Genomic DNA, 21,926 nt, shown 5'->3' on the forward strand with positions numbered 1-21,926 from the left:
CAGCCCCGCATGCAAATAGTCAAGGAGATTAAAATACCACATTTTGTATGAACTGAAGACATTCCTTCTTCTTTTCACCACCCTGAATAGAGAACCGCACGCCAGCGTCGTCTCTCTCGTTGTCTTTCCCTCATCAGCGGTCCAATGTCTGTGAATACGAGAAAATGCACATATGCATCTGAATGCATGCATGTCGCTTGACAAAAATAATAATAATAATAATAACCCCCTGAAATGTAATTACCGGGTTAAAAAAGTGCACCCGGTTTTCAGAGCCTACCGCATCTCGCGCCCCGGCCGCGCAGCTCCCCCGACACTGCTGCTGTTGTGTCAGACAGTGGCAGTGTTGAGCCCCGGAGCCGAGCCCGCGGCAGTCCCCGCGGCCGCCCAGTCTCCGCCGCGGACTCGGGCGCGCAGCGCCACTGGGCCGCGAGGGCGCCGGGGAGCGGGAGGGGCGCGAGGGCGGCGAGGGGTCTCCGATCCGCCTCCACGAACTGTTTTCCTTCACCCCCGGCCCGAGCCCCACTCCCTCCCATGGATCGAAATCCACAGAAATTCACTGAGGGAGGGTGAAGGGAGAGAGGTCGCTCGCAGGTTCCTGGCTGTGCCTCCCCCGGGCTCAAGTCGGGGAAGCGGCCCCCCGGTCGGCTGGGCAAGCGCTGGTGTGGGGTGCCCGCACCCCTGCCGAGGCAGATCGCGGGGTGGCGGTCCCCGCTGGGCTCTGCCGCGAGGCCGCTGCGATCCTCCCCCTCCCCCGCCCGCGCCCTCCCCCTTCCTTTCACTAGGACTCCGGGACTCGAGAGAGGGCGCGGGAGGCAGCCACTCGGGCCCGACCCCACTCCAGCGCTCGCCGGGGACGCGGGCGGGTGGCGAGGGGACGCGGCGGGGGCGCGGGGCGGGCGCGGCCATGGAGCGGCGGCGGCGGCGGCGGTGGCAGCACTAGCGACCGCGGGCAGACGAGCGGGCGGGCTGGGCCGCCCGGCGCCGCGGACCGAACTGCACAGCTCAGCAAAAGCGCCCTCGCCCTTCGCGCGCTGCCTCCTGCGAGCCCGAACCCGGCAACATTTTTTTTTAAGGCTCCAATCCATCCTTTGAAGAAAAGGAAAAAAAAAAAAAAATAGCATTGATTGGATAGACTGGGATATATATATATAATTTGGGAGGGGGGTTCCTGCTAAAATTAGCCGGGCCCGCGGCGCGCGGTGTGCGAGTGTGTGCGTGCGGGCGTGTGTGTGTGTGTGTGTGTGTGTGTGTGTGTGTGAATGTGATTACTCCAGGACTCCTCGGGCTCCGGAGACGCCATTTTCCCCCTTGATATCTCTCTCTGTAAATCGGTGGCGCGGCGGAGGCGGCCGCGCCGGGCGGGAAGCGCGGGGCCGGCCGGGGCGCCCGCCGCTCGCCTCCGCCTCCGCGCGCCCGGGGGCCCCGGCGCCCCCCGAGCGAGGGCAGCCCGCCCGCGGCTCGCCGTGTGACAGATGCTCATCGCCATGGAGTTGCCGCAGCAGCACCTTCGGGGGCTCGGGCGAGCGACGGGAGCCGGGATCTGACCGAGCGCCGGGGCCAGCGGAGCCGGAGCCGTGGGTGAGCACGCGCAGCGACCTTGGCCCGGGAGCTCGGCGCCCAGCCTCCCGCCGCGCCGCGGGCCCCCGCACGCCCGGGGCCAGGGGCGGTGTGTGTTCTCTGCGTGCAAAAGTTAACGCTGCCTCGCCGGGGCTTTGACTTTGCACCGGCGGGAACTGGGAGACCGGGCCGAAGGGGCGGGATGCCGGTCCCGGCGAGGCTGCGGAGGATGGGCGCGATTCCGGCCAGCCGGCCGTGGGCAAAGATGCTGGCTCATTTGAAGTGACTCGGTGGTGGCGGCGAGGGTGGCAGCGTCGGGCTGGAGGTCTGGGACCTTATTGAGTTCGGCCTAATCTGATCCCCCCCCCACCCACTCCAGCCCAGCCTTCCCCCTCCCCCCGCCTTTTGCACCCTCCCTCCCTCCCTCCGTCCGGCCGCCGACTGCTGGGGCTCGCGGGTTTGGCGTTGGTGGAGTGGACTCAAGAGGGGGAGGGGGTAGGGAAAGGAGTGGGAAGGCGGCAGGATATTTTTTTCCCCTCTCTCTTTGTAACTTGCAGGTTAAGTGGAGCTAGAGAGCTACATTGTATCTAGTTGGATTTTGGGGGTGGGTGGGTAGGTTGGTGGGGAGGGGGGGGGAATGTATCAGAATCTAACGTGTGGTTAATAGAAAGAAGAACAGGGAAGAAGTGGTCCAGCCGGCGAAGGTTGGTGTGTGCTTGTGTCGTAGCTCTGTGTTAGTCTTTTTCTTAAAATCTTAATCAATGGATCTGAGTCTCTCTCGTGCTCTCCGGTTTTGGGACTCTGAAAAGACAGGAATTCCCTTAAAAGCAGACGAATGCCCTTTTTGAAAGCACGCATTGTGTGTGTTTCTAGAGGAGCCGTGGGCTTGGGAATTAACGACAGGCTTTCCCGTTCGGTGGTTTCCAGTGGGAAATAACTCCTGAAAGGGAGCCCTTTAGTATCGATTTATTGTTTTTGTCTTTCAAACCATTATCCCTTTGACTACAATACTGTCCAAGAAGTTCCACAGAGACAAAGTCAGGTAAACTGGACCGGGCAGATCTTTAGCAAGATGGTGATAACGCTGATGCTGTTTTTGGTGTCTGTTTGTGATAGAAGCTTTGTTGGGTAATAGCAATTTCTGATCGGTAGAGCATGCTGGCTCTACAAAAATAAGTAACTACCGAAATGCTGTCTTCCAGTCCCCATCCCCGACAGGCTGCACACACCCCTCCTCCCACAACCCGCACCAGTTACAATTCTGAAATAGGATCCAACTGGAAATATTTTCTTTGGAGATCGGAAAGTTGTGCAATTGGAAGTATGAGATGAGGCTAGAGGTACTGCTGGTGTGGGGAGGGGGTTCTTACTGCCCCTTGATGCTGCATTTATTCTTTATGTGTGCCTATGTGGGTTCTGATGGTGTATATATTGGTCTAAGAGGACTGTTGAGGGAAGGATTTCCGATTCATTTCCGCTTCAAATAAACTGTCCTGATAATCTCATGGTTGACATCTAATGCTAAAAGGCCAATTTGTGTGTCTCTTTATCCCTGCAGAAGCTCTCCTCTGAAAGGGCAGTTTATTTTGGAATTCTACCACAGCTACTTTTTCTTTCAAGCCTCCCCATCCCCTCCACCACTATCCACACCTTTTAAAAAAGTTAGTTGGAGTCCATGGTCTTTATGGAAATACTAATATTACTTGTTTTCCTCTTACATTATTTTTAAAAATTCTGTTCCTTTTCATTCCTTTACTCTTCATCCTGTTTTTCCTTTCCTGTAGTTTTGTGCAAAATCTAACTTTATAAAGTTATTATTGCCAAAACTGTCTGGCAGTCTTGCCCCATCTCTTACTATCTTGTAGTTTACACAGGTAGATCAGGTTGCCCTTCCCAGCCCATCTTTATCCTGAAAACATGTGTGTAGGTGTGCATATGTATGCTCATGTGTTTTGGAAGGGCAGGAGTGGGCTCAGAAAGAAGAGCATGGAGAGGAGAGGAGAGGAGAGGAGAGGAAGGGTGTTGTTCTGTGCGGCCACATCTGCAACACTGGGGCCAGACCAGCAGGCTCCGAGAGAGTTACCCTCACACACCCCAGTTGAATGTTGTTTGGCTGGGATGGGGAGGTGGAGCCAACTGTCCAGGGGCCTGTGAGGGAGGAGAAAGTTTGTAGCACTTTAAAATGTAGCCAGTTTACAATCCTTGGTCACTCCTTCCCCTTTCTCCTGCTTTTTGTGACTTCTGCCATTCCAAGACTCCTGAAAGGAGACATGATCTCTTTTGCTCTCACTTGGAAGTCCCAGTGAAGTTGAAGATGCAGTATTGTCCTCTGTACTTAATTACTTTGCCTGCTACCAAAGAAGGGCTTTAGGGCAGATCAGAAGAGTATGGCTAAACACAGAGATTTGCCAACTTCAGGGAATGTAGCCTGAGAAGACAGGAGACCAGGTATGCAGAAAGTGCTGCTTTGCACACCATCTCCCCTCCCCCATTAAGAAAATAAAAGTCTTAGTCTTGGGAAGTTGAATCGGTGTTAGAGCTGGGCTCTGGAAACTGCTAGCCACTATAGTAATCTGAGCGGGGGCAGAGGGGAGGAGGTGGTGAGTGAATGCTATCGGAAGCCAGAGGAGGAAAGCAGACTTGTTTCTGTTAGCAGGGAAAATAGATGTGTCAGTGAAATAAACAAATTGGAGGTGGGGAATGGTTTGTAGTGAATACAAGGATGATTGACTGAGAGGCAGTGATATGGTTTGGAAGGGGCCAGTTATAGCTTGGGAGATAGTATCAACTGCCTTATATGTTCACGAATGGGCTGGGCAAGTGAACGGGTGTAATCTGACCTTTTGTATGTTAACATCAGAACATCCCACAGGAAGGCATCGCTGGCAAGCCCTGTTCTGCACTTCACACAGGGGAAGCCTAGGGGTATCCTCGAGTGAACCAAGGAGCCCCTTTGGTACCACAAGGACTTCTGGTCCTGTGTGTGCATTATTCATGGTAGGCTACTTTGTAAGTCACTTGACCTAAAAATGAGGGCTGAGGGCAAAGAGAAAACAGTACTTGGAATCTTTGTAGAAAATTTAGTTGAAAATGGTCAGTGGGGGGAGGCAGGAGTTTGTTGAAGAAGAAATAAATAGGTAGGTACTTTCCCCTGGATTCCTGATTCCATTTCTGCTGTTATCTTGACTTTCATTTCCATTAGGAGCAGAATCAATACTTCACTGGCACAAAAAATGTACCTCTAGGAGCGCAGAGTTCTTTTAACCTGGTCATTATTTTTAGCTGTACTTTAGTCTCTGCTCTGAAGTCTATATGATATGCAAAAGGAGGAAGATGAGAGGTTGGCTGGTTGGATGGGACATCCTTTCTGGAGTTTGTAGAGACACTGAAACTTGGCTGGGCCTCAGCAACTCAGAATGCCAGTTTTTCCCTTGGAGACTTGAAGTTTTAATTGAAACCAGATAGCTATTGAGAGTGGACCTGGCCAATGAGATCTTGTTTTCTTCACTGCTCAGGAATGGAAAATAAATAATTTTTGCTGATGGCATTTCAAGTTGCTTCAGTTTTGTTCCTGCCAGGAGAATGGGATAAATTATTATTAACACATTAATGTTGTCAGAAGTTGCAATGCCTTAAAAAATGAGATAATGTTACTGAGTTTGCTCAGGGACCCACTGTGTGGGATCTGTCTCTTTGGGATGGAGGAGTAGGGAGCAGAGACAGGAGGCTGCTCTTGTCCTGAAGGGGTAGCACTGCCCTGAGAAAAGGAAGCTCATAGAGTCCTGGCCACATATCGCTGCGCTTGGTCCTTGGGTTCTGCGAAGAAGGGTACAAAACAGTCCAGTTCCATTGCTATCCTATGATCTTATGGTACACTGTGAAACCTGGTGAGCTTCCCAGAATGTTTTGGGTCAGGATTAAATAAGGAGTTGGCTCAGTGGGTAAAAAATCTCCCTGAAGTGCAGGAGACACAGGAAATGTGGGTTTGATCCCTGGGTCAGGAAGATCCCCTGGAGGAGGAAATGGCAACCCACTCCAGTATTCTTGCCTGGCAAATTCCATAGACAGAGGAGCCTGGTGGGCTGCAGTCCATGGCGTCGCAAAGAGTCAGACACAACTGCTCATGCCTGCATGTGCATAAATAAGGAGCCCAGTCATCAGATCTAGCCATAGGTTTGAACTTCATTTAGAATTGTTTCTAAAGGAAACCCTGGTGTTTCACAAACTCTTCATGAAACTGCAGACACTTTTGGGCAGCCAAACGCTTGATAAGTGCAGAAAAGTAAACACCAAGATGCCCACAGAATGTACTACTTCATGAATTCAGGGGAAAGATGCCAACTTACATTTTTGTTTGGCTTTAAGTATTTATGTCCATTTTCGCTTAGCTTTACTACTAGATTCTTATGCCCCCTTAGACACACTGGGTTGAGACAATACCAAGTATTGGGGGAAACTGGTGACCGTAGATGACTGAGTCCAACTTAGTGGCCCTTACATTTCATATCCGGAATTTTCAGAATCGGGTCAGAGCAGCTTCCCTTTCAGAGTTGGTTTTCTTACCCCCTTAAGCGAGTACCCTCTAAGATTGAGGAAAGATTTTTTTTTAATGGCCTTTGGTGTAGAAACCTGCAGTTGACTTTCTGTCCAGTTCAGAGCAAATAATGCCAGGGTCAGATGGAGAATGTGAGCATCCCTGAAGTCCACAGGATCTCTTGGGAGGAAGCAGCTACCCCTTTCCAGGAGCTGATGATGGGTTGTCATCAGCAGATCCATGAGAAATAAATTACAGGCAAGGCCAGCTAAGCTGACCCCCAGGCAGGTAGAGGCTTCTACCTTTCCAAGTGCTGGAAAGGAAGAAGGGATGAATGGTGAGTCGATAAGAGTTTTAGAACTTTGCCACCTTGGAAAAATGTTTCTCTGACCCAATATACCTTTTTGCATCAAAACAAACTTTTTTATATCCACGGCACTTTTCTTTTCAAAACTATCTTTATATCACATTTGCCCCCTTGATTTTCTAAGGCGGGAAGCTAGGTAAGCCTTTTATCCCCTTGCAGAAGATGAGGCCACTGATGTAATGACTTGCTGAAATGACACAAGTTGGTGGCCCACATGGGACCAGATGGCTCTGATAAAGTGTGAAGAGCATCACACCTGAAGTGACAAGATCTGCCTTGGATTTTGTCCCTATTATTTCCCAGCTAAGTGTCCCTGGAAAGTTATTTAACCTCTTCGAGCCTCAGTAAACTAATCAGTAAAATAAGGATAAAAGATGCTTACCCTGCCTACTTCACAGGGGTTTTGAGGATTAAATAATACCAGCTAATTTCTATAATTGAACTCTGAGAGGATTTCCACGCTGCCTCCTGGAAACTGGTGTCTGGGATTGTTGTCACCATCGCTTGGAGATTAATAGCTTCTTGGTATGCCTAGAAATGCCTGTAGGGGCCCCTTGTGTTCTAAGACAGTCAGGGAATAGTTGTTTTGTGCTCTTGAGTTGACCAAAGGAAAAAGAAAATGTGTATAGTATATGTATTTCAGATCAGTTGAATTCTTGGATACCTACTTTGCATATATATCTGAGATCAAGAGTCTCAGATAGTATTGAATTTGGACTCAAGGATGCACTAATGGATCCTTGAGTCCAAATTCAATACTGTCTGAGACTCTTGATCTCAGATATATATGCAAAGATATATATGCACTAAGAATTCCTTCTCATTCTTAACTCTTCAAGGAAAAAAGAAAAAAGACATGGAGAGCCACAGAGAGGACAGGTAATGGGTGGTGAGTGTGTGTGTGTGTGTGGGGGGGGTTTCCATCAGGGAGCCACAGTGGCTGAGAAATGACAGTCAAGACAGAATTTGTATCCTCTCTAAAGAACAGAACCGATAGCAAGATTGTATCTGTCCCAGCAAACCCAGAAAGTTCTCTCGAATCAGGGTCGATCTTCACAGACTCTTCTGCATTGCCCCCCTTTCTCTTTCCCATGATTCCTGGCTCGCCCTGCTCAGCAGCCTGCACTGGGCATGTTGCAGAACTCACCGGTGAACCTCGTTTAATGCAGCACACATAGGCCTCTGTTCCCTTTAGACTGATTTCCTTGTTGGCCCTGAGCACTTGTACACTTGTCCACCTCCACACTTCTGCTCCTTCTGTGTCACCGCCTTCTCTCTGAAAGTGTCCCAACTGGTCCCTTTTAGCCAGAGTGTCTACCTCTTAGGACACCTGACCAGCTCTCAGTTCTTCACCGCCGTTTCCAGAGCATTTCAGGATTAAAGCACTTGCCGGGCATCTGGCTTATACTGCTTTGCTCTTCGTTGTCAGTCACCTCTCCAGGCTGTGAGTCCTTGAAGGATGGGGCCAAGGTTGCCCCCACAAAGTCCTACTTATGAATGATTTCTGAGAATGAATGAATCACAGAATGTATGCAGCGATAGAATATTAAAAGTGAATGTTGTTTAAGATACATGAAAGCTCTGCACAGTGAAGCAACACAATGAGAATCTCTTAGACAAAGTGAATAATAAGCACTTATGTCAATGACTTTTTATATTTTTGGCTATCTTTCAGGGGCAATCACCCACTCTCAGTTATTCCCGCAAAGCCTGAGAGTTAATGATGCTTTACTGCATGTACATCTTATCAGTCAGTGATTCACTTATTCATTCAATCATCAAAATATTTATTAAGTACCTACTAGAGCCTGCTCGCCACTCTCGCCCACATAGCTCTTGACTTTCTCTGAAAATTTCGATTGCATTTTTTGTCCACCACACTCATTTTGGCACTTAACCATGCAATCTTCTTTGTTACTTAAGTCCAAGTGCTTCTCACTCCTTGGTGACTGAGTGCGCCTGGCTGCAGTAGAAAAGAAGGCTGAGCAGAGAAATGCACTCAGAAGGGAAAGTTCTGGGCACGGGCTCCTGCAAGACTGGTGGCAGGCTGGATTGGCCCCCGGTCAGCACGTGGTATAGGATAATCCTTTCTGCTCCTTAGCTTGAGCCACAGTAAAGAGAAAGAGTTTGGATTATTGTGGAGGAGGGGCCCCTTCTGAAATTCTGTGACTCTATAGGCAGAAGTGTCCCAGGATTTTAAAGGTTTCTTAAAGCTCAGAACTCCTCAACCTCATTTAGTAGCACCCCAACAACTGTCTACGTTACTCCCACTAAGACATCGTGACCTTTGCTAAGTGTTTGCTGTGGTGAGAGTTACAGAAGGAGACATGGGACCAGGAGAAACTCAAAGAGCCAGGCTTGGGGACACGGAAAGAAGAGGAGGGGGATGATTAGTTAAATGTAAAGAAATACGATAGTGAATAACGTGGAAGAAAGAAAAGGATTGATCCGGTACATCTTTTGAAAACTGGCCCCTGTTGATGAAGTGACCAAATTGAGACAAGGGAAATGGCTTGTCTCAGACAAAGCAGACGAAGATGGCTTCTGGAAAATCTGTACTGTATTCCCTTTCTGGGCTTTGCTTACTACTTCTGTGCTCAGTAGGCGTTTGGAATCTCTGCTGTGGTTGCTTTTGGACCTCATGGGTCTAGGGGGCTAGGCATTGTTTTCTTGTGTAGATTCAGTGGGCATAAAGGTTAGGGCTATGCCTGTGCTCCTGGGATGTCTGTTCAATCTTCACATCAGAGTCTGCCCTTTCATGGCCTGTGTTCAATAACAATGCGTGAATTGGTTTGCATGCATTTTGAGATGAGAGGGAGTGACCTGCAGTTTGTCCAAAGCCAGAGGCCTCTGAGGTTAGGGTTGGGGTGGAAATAGGAAAATTGGGTTTTGACCTGAGTTCAGCAGTCATTCTGAGTTACCTAGGAGCACACTGTTTGAGTATTTCAGACCAGCAAGGCTCTACAAGCTACTGAGATGCTTCAGTTACTTTTACTCTAGGACTTGGGATATGAAAAAAAAAAAAAAAGGCAAGCAACTCGATTAGTCTAATTAGGTACAAAGAAATGTCTTCATTATTCCTTTTATTTGTTTAAGATTGAGAGATTTGTCAGTGGAAAGATTGGGCTTGGGGGGTTTCAGCTTGGGTCTGGAAAGATGTAGATGCTGGAGATGGTAAATTTGATGAATCCGATGTTGTAGCCTGAGAACTCCCATTAGAAGCAATTGGGGCACAGTTGTAGCAAAATAATAAACTCTGGGTGGCAAGTCCCTTGCAGTTGTTGGGTGGTATGTCTGTGACCTATTATTATTCAAGCAATGAGAGTTTTGACTTTTTTTAAGTATTGATTCATAATGGTGACTAAAAAGGATGATTTGATGTGAAAGCCCTGTGGGCCTTCTCTCTGCTCATTATTTTGTACTCTGGAGCTCAATTACAGTTGGGTTTTGGATCCACAAATGTTTGTTAAAGTCTCAGCATTGTAGTTTGTGCCATTGTTCTTGGCAATGTTGGGTGAGAAAGGTCTGGTATGAGATGGGGCTTTTGCCCTTGACGAATGGACAGTATATCTCAAGAGACAGGCTTAGCTCAAATGGAAAGCATCAGTCTGCAGCCAAAATGGGAGCATGATCTAAGTGGAATTAGCTATTTGGGTGATCAGGGATAAAGTACAGTCGGGGAAGGCTTCAAGAATGTTGTGGTTTTAGGTTTGATGGTAGAACTGGAACCAGGGGACATTCTTGGTGTCCCAGTTAGCTTTGGCACAAGAGCAGAGATGGGACAGAGTTTGAATGTGAATTTGAAATTGCCACCAGGAAACAGATGCTAATTGTGATCATGTACTGCATCTGACAGGAACAAGGAGGCCCTGATGCTGAAGGTCCAGCTGGCTGATATTGAGCCACAGGTCACTACAGCAGACACCTTGCTGGTCTGAAGTCTCCTGACAGCAGCGGAAAGAACGACACTTAGGGCCCACTAAACTAGGCCTCATTTACATTTAAACAGGAGTGTCATAGACTCTGATGGGTGCTGTGGGGACCCCAAGAGATGGAGAGGAAGTTGTCTCTGTTTGCAATCTGGTGGAAGACTCCTTAAGAACTCTTAAAAACAAATGGAGGAGTAGAAGCAGGAGATGGTCCTCTAGGGCTCTGTGGAGTGAGTGTCAGTCAGCACAACAGATGGGGTGGGGTGCTGTGGGGAACGGGTCAAGGCTGTGTCTCCCGTGCTGAGATGGGAGCCATGACTGGAGTTTTCAGAATGTGAGGAGGGTAGGTGTGAGGAGCAGAGGTATGTGCCAGTTGGAGGAATTCCACACATGCCACACACAAGAAGATCCTGGCATCTGACTGTCCTGCCCACTACTAGTCCTGTTAGCCACCAGCTCTTCAGTGTGGAGTTCAAAAGAGGCATCTTTAGGACAAAAAAAAATAAAACTATGTGTAAGCATTCGGAATGGAATCAGCCACTTGGAGGAACAAAAAAGCTCTGTGACATGGGTGCTCATTTCCAGGAGTTTAAAACGTAATTGGAGAGAGACATGTTCAAATTTCAGTAACAATGCAATATTTAAATGTCAGTTCAGGATAGCTGAAGGAGAAATATCATAAAGGACAGGAAATGGAGCCAGTATTTGTTTACTCTCTGGTATGCCTAGCATCTCCTTTGTGGCAGAAGCGCAAACGTCTAAGTGTCAGATTACACTTTACGTTCTAATGACAGTGAGCAAAGCAGTTTTGAATCAGATGGTTGAGAAGTCAAGGAATTTGAATTAAGACTGAACAGGTAGTGCGGTCAAAATTAAGGGGCCTTGAAAGAAAGACTAGGGAAGTTATTATCTGTTCAGTTATTCAGTTTAGCTGCATTGCCCTCAGGTAACTCTACCATTTTCATCCCCAGTTTATATGTGGTATGGTGGAGGATCAGTTTAAGTGACTACTAATGCTGGATATTTCAAGACTTGGGGGCATTATGGTTCAATGGAAAGCAAATGACAGTTGGGGTCAGACAGAACTACCTATGTGATTTCAACAAATATCTCTACTTCCATTTTCTTATCTGTAAAATGGGTAAATCTCAGGTTTAAATCAACAAATAAACTTAACACTTATTATGTACTATTTCCTTGTTCAAAGTTAGGATCATTTTCTTTACTATGTGGGTGTCTTCTTTAATACACTTACACAAAAGATATTATGATCACAGTTACTTCTTACAGGTGAACCCTACATATTTAACCTATTTAGGTGCTATTCTGTGTGTGTTATTTTTTTCTTTTCCTTGTAGAAGTTGGTGAAGAGATTAGGAGGCCGATGAGAAAACTGATGCCCAGAGAATGTAAGTGATGTGGCAAGTCGAATGGCAAACTGGTTTTAGAGCTCCCATGTATAAAAGCGGGCTTACCTTGTGGCTCAGCTGGTAAGGAATCCGCCTGCAGTGCAGGAGACCTGGGTTCCATCCCTGAGTTGGGAAGATCCTCTGGAGAAGGGAAAGGCTACCCACTCCAGTATTTTGGCCTGGAGAATTCCATGGACTGTGGTATGGTCCATGGGGTTGCAAAGAGTTGGACACAACTGGACAACTTTCACTCATGTATAAAAGTAGCTAGGAGCATTTGGCCAAAAGCTGGCATCACTTTGTTTTAGAGACATCATGATCTTTAAGTAAAAGCACAGACTTTGGAATCATACAAGCCTGAATTTGATTGTGGATCTGGCACAGGTAGTGTGTGCAGAGCAAATTGCCTCTCTAGACATTTGTATTTACATTTCCACATCTTTAGTATGAGGGTGTGTCTTTTGCATCACAGGGCTGTTGTCTAGATTAAATAGATAATGCCTATAGAGACCATTTATTATGCTCAACCCTTTCTCCCACTACAAGTGTGTGCTTTTCTTGACTGCATGGAGAAATGCAGAGAATGGGTAGTACACCCAAACCAGAGCTCCACCTTTAAACTGGAGGATTGGCCCAGGCAATGCTGTTGAGACCTTTCCCTGGGGGTCCAGTACCCAAGGATTCTACCATTGCATTGTGTTATTGGTTCCCAGAGGAGGCACTATTTTTGCAGCTAGAACTGGAACTGTTGATTAACAGTACGCGTTTGGCCTCCGGCCTCGGAAGTTTGATTCTGCCTCTCCGTGTCATGGAGATCCCTGAGCACAGAGACCAATTCTTAGTTTTGTGTTAGGCTAAACCAACAAAGGTCCGTCCAGTCAAGGCTATGGGTTTTCCAGTAGTCATGTATGGATGTGAGAGTTGGACTATAAAGAAAGCTGAGCGCCAAAGAATTGATGCTTTTGAACTGTGGTGTAGGAGAAGACTCTTGGGAGTCCTTTGGGCTGCAAGGAGATCCAATCAGTCCATCCTAAAGGAGATCAGTCCTGGGTGTTCATTGGAAGGATCCATGCTAAAGCTGAAACTCCAGTACTTTGGCCACCTCATGTGAAGAGTTGACTCATTGGAAAAGACTCTGATGCTGGGAGGGATTGGGGGCAGGAGGAGAAGGGGACGACAGAGGATGAAATGGTTGGATGGCATCACTAACTCAATGGACATGAGTTTGGGTAAACTCTGGGAGTTGGTGATGGACAGGGAGGCCTGGCGTGTTGCAGTCCATGGGGTCACAAAGAGTTGGACACGACTGAACAACTGAACTGAACTGAATAACTGAGCAGAGCTGCAGAGCCAGTAAAACCTATGAAGAGGTGTGGGGTACCAGCTCTGTCTTTGAAAGGTTTTTGATTGTCAAGTTGAGGAAAGAAGGCTCAGCAGCTGAGAAGGTTAGAGGTGAAGGGACAACAGAGTTCACCTCATCACCTCCCCTTTCTACAGATGTGGATGACAAGACCCTGGGAGAAAAAAAGAACTTGCCTAAGTCTACCTAGGGAGGCCTGGTGTGCTGCAATTCATGCGGTCGCAAAGAGTCAGACACGACTGAGCGACTGAACTGAACTGAACTTAGCTCCAAATGGCAGAGTGCAGAATTGAATCTGGAATTCGTGGTTGAATTAAGTCTTATTTCCTCCACAGGACAAACTAAGTACAAGAAGAAAGCAATAGTCAAACAACTTCAAAACACTCATTAGTGGATACAAATTAAACTACTTGTATGTGCTTCCCATTGTAAAGGGAGGTGGAGGAGGTTGGTCTCCAACTCCCAAACCACAGGCTTTACTTGGAATCTGGGAGGAGAAGGCAACAATTGGCCTAATGCCAGTGTGGGTGACACAGACTGTGGGAGTAAATCAAATTCACTTAAAGTTTTGAATACCCACTATGGTGATCCCAACATGATCTTTCATAAATATCTTGTTTTGATCTTCAATTACTCCTTACCCTTGAGGTAGGATTATTACCAAGTTTCCAAATGAAGCAAACAGTTTAAGTATAATTCCTGAAAACACAGTTGCTCACCGGAAAAGAGAGGTTAACTAATCTAAACCCATGACCTCAAAGCAGTGCTACTTCCATTCCTCTTTTCAAGAGGAAACATCATTTAGACACTTGCTGTGGGACACTTACTGAGTGTGTTCACTATTCTCTGGTATATGGTAGAGACCCACTTAAAACCCAGCCCCTTCCTTATGGAGTCTTTGGTCTGGTGGGAGAGATAAATAAGGGAACATTGCAATACAGTTTGCCAAATGCTTTGATAGCAGAATGCCCAGGAAAGTGAGAGTAAGAACATCTGTGAGTGTGACTGTGTATATGTGTGTATACATTTGTACACACAGAGAAAAGTACGAGAAAAGGAAGGCCCAAGTAGTCTTTATGAAGGAGGTGAAACTTGACCCAATTATTGAAGAATGGCTTAGAGATAACCAGGTGGTGAAGAAAGGACAGGCCAGCCAGAGGAATTAGGGAATTATATGAAGTTATGCAAGTCAATGGGATTTGGGCGAAGCTGCACCTCAGGACACGCTGCTCTACAATGTGCTGGATGGAGTACTCAGACAGTGCTGTTTGGAGGAGGTGATCTGTGGTCAGGAATGTACCATATAGGTGTGTGTGGTTCCATGCTAAGTTGCTTCAGTTGTGTCCAACTCTTTGTGACGCTATGGACTGTAGCTCACCAGGCTTCTCTGTCTGTGGGATTCTCCAGGCAAGAATACTGGAGTAGGTTGCCATGCTCCCCTCCAGGGGATCTTCCTGACCCAGGGATCGAATCTGTGTCTCCTCTGGCTGCTGTATTGCAGGCAGATTCTTTACCCCTGAGCCACCAGGGAAGTCCACGTAACATAATAAAGTCACTGAGTCTGATCTGCATTCTCTGCTGGAGACCACTGCTGTGTTTGCAGGGTCAGAGAGCTGTGTGCAGAGCTGCCTTTGGCCTCACTGACTGAAGCTGGCAAGGGTTGGATTGTTTCCCTAGTGGCTCAGGGAAGGCCAAGGCAGGAGACGTGGGTTCAGTCCCTGGGTTGGGGAGATCCCCTGGAGAAGAATATGGCAGCCCACTCCAGTATTTGTGCCTGGGAAATCCCATGGGCAGAGGAGCCTCGTGGACTGTAGTCCGTGGGGTCAGAAAAGAGTCAGACATGACTTATTGGCTAAACAACAGCAACATGGGTTGGATTGCTTGATCACTTCATCGGTGTCTATGGAGCTTTTCCTCTGTGCTTCTGTAGCAGGTAGACTTTCAGACCAGGGCCTGAATAATGAAAAGGCATTAACTCAAGGGGGCAAAAGAGGATCCCAGACACATGTAAACTCCCTCAAGAGGAAAAGGCCACTTCTGACTCTCCACCTAAATACCTTAGAAGACACATGGAAAGATGAATGCTCAACCACTCCAATGCAGAAGTCAGACAGATGATCCATCTCTTGCTGGAATTTGAGAAGGGATTCTTACATATGCCGACGAGCCTCAGTTAAAAATACAGTTGCTTCCCTATCTGAAGCCACAGAGGCTCACACTCCATCCTTTTACACAATTTGTCCCTTTGAGATCCGAAACTTACAATTTCTGTCAACAAGAAAACTAGGCCGTCATCAGATCTTCCGCATGGACAACTTTAATAAAACAACCAAAGACTGTCTCTTCCCTAACATCATTATACATATTCTCAAAGTCTACAGCTTTCAGAGAACATAGGCAAGACTGGAGGAGGGAGGTTTGGGAGGAGATTTTGACTTCTGGGCAGAGACATTTCCTCAAGGAAAGTTCTGAGGAAGACATAAAGAGTCTCTGGGACAGTGCACATTGTGCATTTCAGCTATTCGGAGTTGTAAAGAAACTGACGGAAGAACCTGCAAACAGTAGTATGTAGATGTTTGCTATCAGTGGTGTAAATGCTTAATGCTTCGTTCTCCAGATTTTTTTTTTTTAAGCCCTGATTTGTTAAGTTTGCTGTTCTTGTGGTATAAACACTCCCACCATAGCTGATTTTCAAGCTATCAACTTGACATTATTGAAGGTGGAGTTGGGAAGAACTAACATGGATGGGCTCTAATGAGCCCCAGCACACCACTGTTTGCGAGGAACTGAGGTGACCAGATCACTGATAACAGCCATAGCTCTGAGAGGAGGACTATGATTGACTTCAAGCTGAATAGAAGGTGGAGTCAAAAAGTTGTCTAGTACTTTCTTTGTAGACCAAGGCTGCCTTGCATGGCTTTTTCTTCATTAGAGCGTGAGTAAAGAGAAAGAATAAAACACAAGACCTTAGGGATGAAATACTCAGAACAAGGGCTTCCCAAGTAGGTCAGTGGTAAAGAATCCGCCTGTCAAGGAAGGAGATCTAGGTTCAATTCCTGGGTTGGGAAGATCCCCTGAAGGAGGAAATGGCAACCCACTGCGGTATTCTTGTCTGAAAAATTCCATGGGCAGAAGTGCCTGGAGGGCTACAGTCCATGTGGTCACAGAGAGCTGGGTATGACTGAGTGGCTGAGCACCAGCCCTAGCACTCAGAACAAGGAAGAAAGAATAGTATAATGATATTATTTACAACAGTAGCAAAATAGGAATTTTAGACTGCTACCAGACATCAGCAACAGAAAGAATCATGACCACCCCCCACCTCCCCTACACCCCCACCCCCCAATGCCCCGCCCCTGGCCTCCCGGAGGGTGGGGAGGGGGGTGGGAAGGACCATAAAGTAACAAAGAGAGAGCATTATGAGATGAAAAAGCATCAGAATTAGCAGAAAGAAGGATGGATAAAGTAAGAAAGATCAGGGATGCAAAATGTGTAATGCAAAATTAAACATCCACAGGTCAATCTGCAAAGGGAAGATGAAAGACAAAATTAAATTGGTGTTATGGACCTTAGATTAGGGAAGGCTCTCGCATGATGCAAAATAAAGAAATAAAAACAGTGAGAGAGAAAATGAGAGAAATGGAGAACAGAGAGTAGAGTTCTAAACTGAGGTAAAAAAAAAAAAAGAAAGAACCACTGAATAGAAGAAATAGCCAAAGGAATAATTGAAGGGAATGATTCTGAATTAGAAATAACCTGCACTTCAGATCCAAAAGTCTCACTCTGTTCCAGGAAAAATAAGTAAGATCCACATTCCTCATATTGTTGTTAATAAAATTGTATTATAATAAAAAAATTTTTCAATTAGAAAAGCATAAAACTCATTGTCTAGAAAGGAAACAAAACCAGGCTGGCTTCCATTTTCTCTTCTTTTACTTTAAGTTCTAGAAGACATTCTACAGAGTTTTGAGGGGAAAAAGTTCTGGCCTGAGGATTATATGGGTAGCCTACTGTCTTCCACAATGTAAAGATGAAAGACGTGTCCAGCTTTATGGAATTAGCAGAATAAAGAGCTGAGGTAGGGGTGAGGATGTGGAGTTCTGAGGGAGTTTGGGAAAGGTCAAGAATGAGGCAGCAGACTCTTCCGATATTTGTCATTGTTTGCCTTTAAGACCTTATGAATTGTATGTGTTATTTAAAAACTTATAAGAAGCATGTAGTTCCATTAGAAAAAAAGATAAAAAACTATAATGAGGAAGATCAGGAAGTCATCTTTCCCCCCATTTTATTGATGAGACAGTGAGGCTAAAAGAGTCTTATGAGGGATCCTAGGTGTCAGAACTAGGTCCAGAGTCCACATCTTTTGACTCCTGTTATATAAGCGATGGAGAAGGCCCTGGCACCCCACTCTAGTACTCTTGCCTGGAAAATCCCATGGATGGAGGAGCCTGGTGGGCTGCAGTCCATGGGGTCCCTAGGAGTCGGACACGACTGAGTGACTTCACTTTCACTTTTCACTTTCATGCATTGGAGAAGGAAATGGCAACCCACTCCAGTGTTCTTGCCTGGAGAATCCCAGGGATGGTGGAGCCTAGTGGGCTGCCATCTATGGGGTCGCACAGAGTCAGACACGACTGAAGTGACTTAGCAGTAGCAGTAGCAGTATATAAGTGAAGGGCTGTATCAGTTCTACCAGGCTGACACTTTGGAAAGCACTAGTCAGCGTGATGATGGTCTGAATGTGCCCTGGAAGCAAAGCAGATGGGAGAGGTAGATAATCATGGGAAGCCCAGCATGAGGAGATTTGTGTATTTATTAATTCAATCAACCAACATTTCTCAAGTGCCCATTATTCATTGGGCACTGTTCTAGGTGTTGGGATTGCATAGATGAATAAAATGCCACTGATGAACGGTAAGCAAGAATTCCCTTTGAATATAAAGTAGTAGTGCTTTTTGGTAAAGTCAGTTGGTAGGGGTAAGCACATAGACCAGGCAAAGTCTAAGCCCATTAGAACTTCCTAGAGGGCTTGGTACCAGCCAGAGTGCTGGGTCTATCCCTGCAGCCATGGGTGGGGCTTGAGAATTGGCATTTCCACCAAGTTCCAGGATTAGTAAGAGTTCCCTCAAGGCTGCAGGTGGAGAGTGTGTTCTAGACTAGGAAAAATTCTTCCATTTTACAGATCATGGAGAAGAGAGGATGTACTTACTCCCTGGGACACATCTGGGTCGTGAAGCACATAGAGCCAAGCAAGATTCCCCTTGGCTCTCGGACAAATAATTCTGTAGGCTCACAGTACCCACTTTGGAGTGTCTCAGAGGTCTATGACCATGCTGGGTGTAATTACACAGTCTAGAGTATGGAAGAGATCCTGGTCTTGTTGCATTCATTGCTGAGATAAGTACGAAGTAAGGGACTCAGCACCTCACTGTTGGGGAAAGGCAGGCCCAGTCTCTGGACTGCTTTCTCAGTATTTTCCCCAGCACATCCCTCCCCGCGCCCCTCTATTCCCCCGGGACCTGCTGAGCGCTCATTTCCTAAGCGCATGTTATTGTACCTGTAGTGCTTCTCTCACCTCGGGTCCTGCAATCAGCCACAGACAGGTTAACTGTTGTTGGCCTAGAGGCCTGAGCAGCACAAAGTGCCCTTTGTGCACTGCCCACTCTGGAGGAGCCACTGGCTGCTGGAATGTGACAAGGCGAACGGTTTTCACCTTGCTTTTGTTTTCACTTTCGTCTGAGTGTGTGCGTGAGCGTGTGCGTGTGCTCACGGGGTACGTTGGCTGGTGGTGCCACAAGAGGACTCCCAGTGTTTTCCCAGATGCACCAAAAAAACTGGACCTGTGAATCTGGGGTGACAGCTACATGCTGGGAGAAGGCCAAAGGAGAACAGCGGCTTTGTGTGCTGGTGCAGTAAACAGAAGGTTTATGTCTTTGCTCTTTACTTTTGAAAGTGTCTCTCTTGCATGTGGCCATGAGGGGCATAGACAGCGAACTGTGCAGGGGCCGCCTGCCTGGGTGGATCTGCAGTTGGAGTCGTTTGAACCACAGGACTTTGATGAGCTGTCAGGGGCTAACTCATTTTCATTCAGAAAGAACTTCAGGAAGTCCTCCCTGTGCCCCATCCTGCATTGGGTGCTGAAGCTAATGTATAGTCATCATCGACCTCAGCCTGAGCCTGAATTGCAATCAAGAAAGGAAAATAAGATTTGTATCCTGGAAACAATGAGGAGACCATGTATGACTAGTATTTAGTGGCAAGCTCTGCAGCTGCAAGCAGTGTTCAGTCAGGCCAGGGAGTGAGTGCTGTGGTTCAGAGTTTGCAAAATGTTGTCATGGAGAAGTGAAGACTTGGGCTAGACCCTGAAAGGTGGGAAGGCTTGGTATCTGCTTGTTCCTTTGTCCATTCATTCCTTCATACAACAAACATTTGGAAAACACCAGTTGTACGCCAGGCATTGCCTGGATGGTTGAGAGAGGATATAAGAAGAGATTCTATAAAAATATCAAGGTGGAAAGAACTCTGAGTGTGTAATGCCGCTGTGGAGACTGGTTTGACTTGAATAGGGAATGCAGCTTGATGGCTAGTGAGCTCTAAGACTGAATTCTTAGAGTAGACAAGTATGGAAAGTCTGGAATTGATGTGTTCCTGGATGGGATTATTTGAAACTGCATTATGGTTTCATCTCTAGTGTTCATCAAGTAATACTCACGCTGCCTTGGGTTGGTCCTCTTGCAACAAGAATCGGATTTCATCCAAGCCTCTTGATGGTCCCCCTGTTTCTAATATTGGGTTCCCTTAATTTATCTTTCTAAAGCATAGCTTTGCAAATACCCCTTGCCTACTGACATCACCTACTTAAATGGCTTCCCACCGTCCGTAAGATAAAATCCAGCTCATTAGCGGCGTGCCGTCCAAGGGTGTCCGTGATATGGCTGTAACCTTTTTTCTCTTACCAGTTCCCAACTGTGCCGCACTTACTAGTCGAACCTCAGCTTTCTCTCTCCCGAACGCAACTCTGTGCACTCCTGGCTGGGTCTTGCCTCATGCTGTCCCTCCTGTCTTCCGTGTTGCGCCTTTTCCCACTTTACTTACCGAAGCCCCTCAAGGTCAAATGCTCTCTTGAGGCCTTCCTGTGTGGTTTCCTCTCTGTCTACACCTTGCCCAAGAGGAAAACCCTTTCTCTTCCCTTTGTTTCTATCCTTTATTATAGGAGGTGAAAATCTCTGTTTTGTTTTTCAAGTCTCTCTTCAAGAGTGTAACCTCCTTGAGGAAAAACTTGTATATTAATCGTTTCTTAGGATCTTGACTTGAGGACTAAAAGAAAAAATGTTGAATTTTCAGTTTTTGTGGATCTCTTACTATTTGAGTTTTAAGTTTTGGAACTTTGTGTCCTATATTCATTAGCTACTGATTTATACTACTAAATACAAGAAACTCTGAAGTGAATCGTTATTTAAATGGAACATACTTTCTCAATTCTGATAATTCATCTACCTTGTACTCTTATCTATTCCTCTAAAGTTTAGATTTTACTTTCTTTTCTCTCATCACAAAACCGGCAATAGCTGTTGGCCTACTCTGGTTCGAAGGTCCAAATAGATTTAGTTTAGGAACTTTTTATGGAGAATATGCCTCAGCTTTTGCTCTGACCAAAGTATGCTTTGTAGGTAGGTACCAGGATATTAAAATGCTACACTGGAGATCCCTGTCAGAGGGAGCAAACCACTGAGCACTGCTGTCATAAGAAGCATGGCTGCCGATTTGTATGAATCTAACGCACAGAATGAGACAGACCTACTGGGCTTTTGCTCAGTAGAGGTAAGCAGGGACAGGTTCTCAGGCATCTTGATGCCTCCAACAGCAGTGTGTTTATCTGACACCAATAAGAGAGGCCTCAATGAATATTGACTTGAATATGACTTTTTGAAAATTATCTACAGTTTTGGGCAAGTAGGCAGATCAGTCTAGATGAGATAGGAACCTCACCAGTAAAGAAAACATGAAGTGTCAACTGGTCTAACTGCCCTCCTCTGCTCCTCAGTGGGGACTTTGGCCCTTTTGTAGCATGGGGCACAGGTTGCTGTTCAGTGTTGACAGCTTTGGAGAGGATGCTCTCACCAAACAGCCACTTCTTTGCAGAGGTGCTGCATTCATTGGGTTTTCCCCCAAGTGGAAGCAACTGTAAACATGTCTTCCTGCAGGGCTAAGTAGTTCCCAGGAGCTGATTATATTCCTGGGCTTCTCTGGGGAGCAGGGTCCATGTTGAAGCCCTGCTGCCTTGCTGGCTGGCTTCCTCACAGGGCATCAGCTGAAAATCTACTGATCCCCAAGGGTGGAAGTACCTGCTCGATTTCCAGTTCTTGGCCGTTCTAAGTGTGTCTTTGTGGGCATTTCTGGAAACTTCTGGTGGGCACATTTGCTGGTCAAGTCCTTAAATGATGGGCTCAAAGCTAACAGTCTAGGGTATGTTGTAGTGTCTTCTGCTGAGTGGCCATTGTGAAGGCTTGGTTGTAACCTTATCTACAGCTGGGGTAGAAGGAGATGATGTCTTGAAGTTCAGGGCAGCCCCAGGGCTTGAAGTTTTCTCTTGAAAATGAGCATTTGGGCTTTCTTTTGAGCTTTAAAGTGATGAGTATAAAGTTGGGAATAATGGGACATGGAGTGAATAAGGGTGAAGGATAGCTTGGTGAAGAGAAAGGGAGAATAAAAAGTCTTGCAGGGATTCCTGACACTTCCAAAGGCCTGTGAAATGCTCCCTCTCTCC

The 21,926-nt window shown here is 46.6% G+C and overlaps 1 protein-coding gene across 5 annotated transcripts in view; it reads left to right on the plus strand.

Annotated features, from left to right (window-relative positions):
- The first annotated feature begins 409 nt into the window (after positions 1-409).
- The window catches only part of SETBP1 (SET binding protein 1), a 409,906-nt gene continuing 388,389 nt past the window's right edge, over positions 410-21,926 (plus strand). Inside the window, exon 1 of one of the 5 annotated variants that reach the window (XM_070778561.1) lies at positions 410-1,581. The gene's annotated coding sequence lies outside the window, so the exon portion shown is untranslated. Of the gene's footprint in view, positions 1,582-2,184; positions 2,265-7,206; positions 11,800-21,926 lie in introns of those variants that run through there. The other 4 variants (XM_070778557.1, XM_070778560.1, XM_070778559.1 and 1 more) reach the window with 4 other exon arrangements.

This window comes from Bos indicus, chromosome 24 (genome assembly GCF_029378745.1).
Source record: "Bos indicus isolate NIAB-ARS_2022 breed Sahiwal x Tharparkar chromosome 24, NIAB-ARS_B.indTharparkar_mat_pri_1.0, whole genome shotgun sequence".
In the NCBI taxonomy this organism is placed as follows: domain Eukaryota; kingdom Metazoa; phylum Chordata; class Mammalia; order Artiodactyla; family Bovidae; genus Bos; species Bos indicus.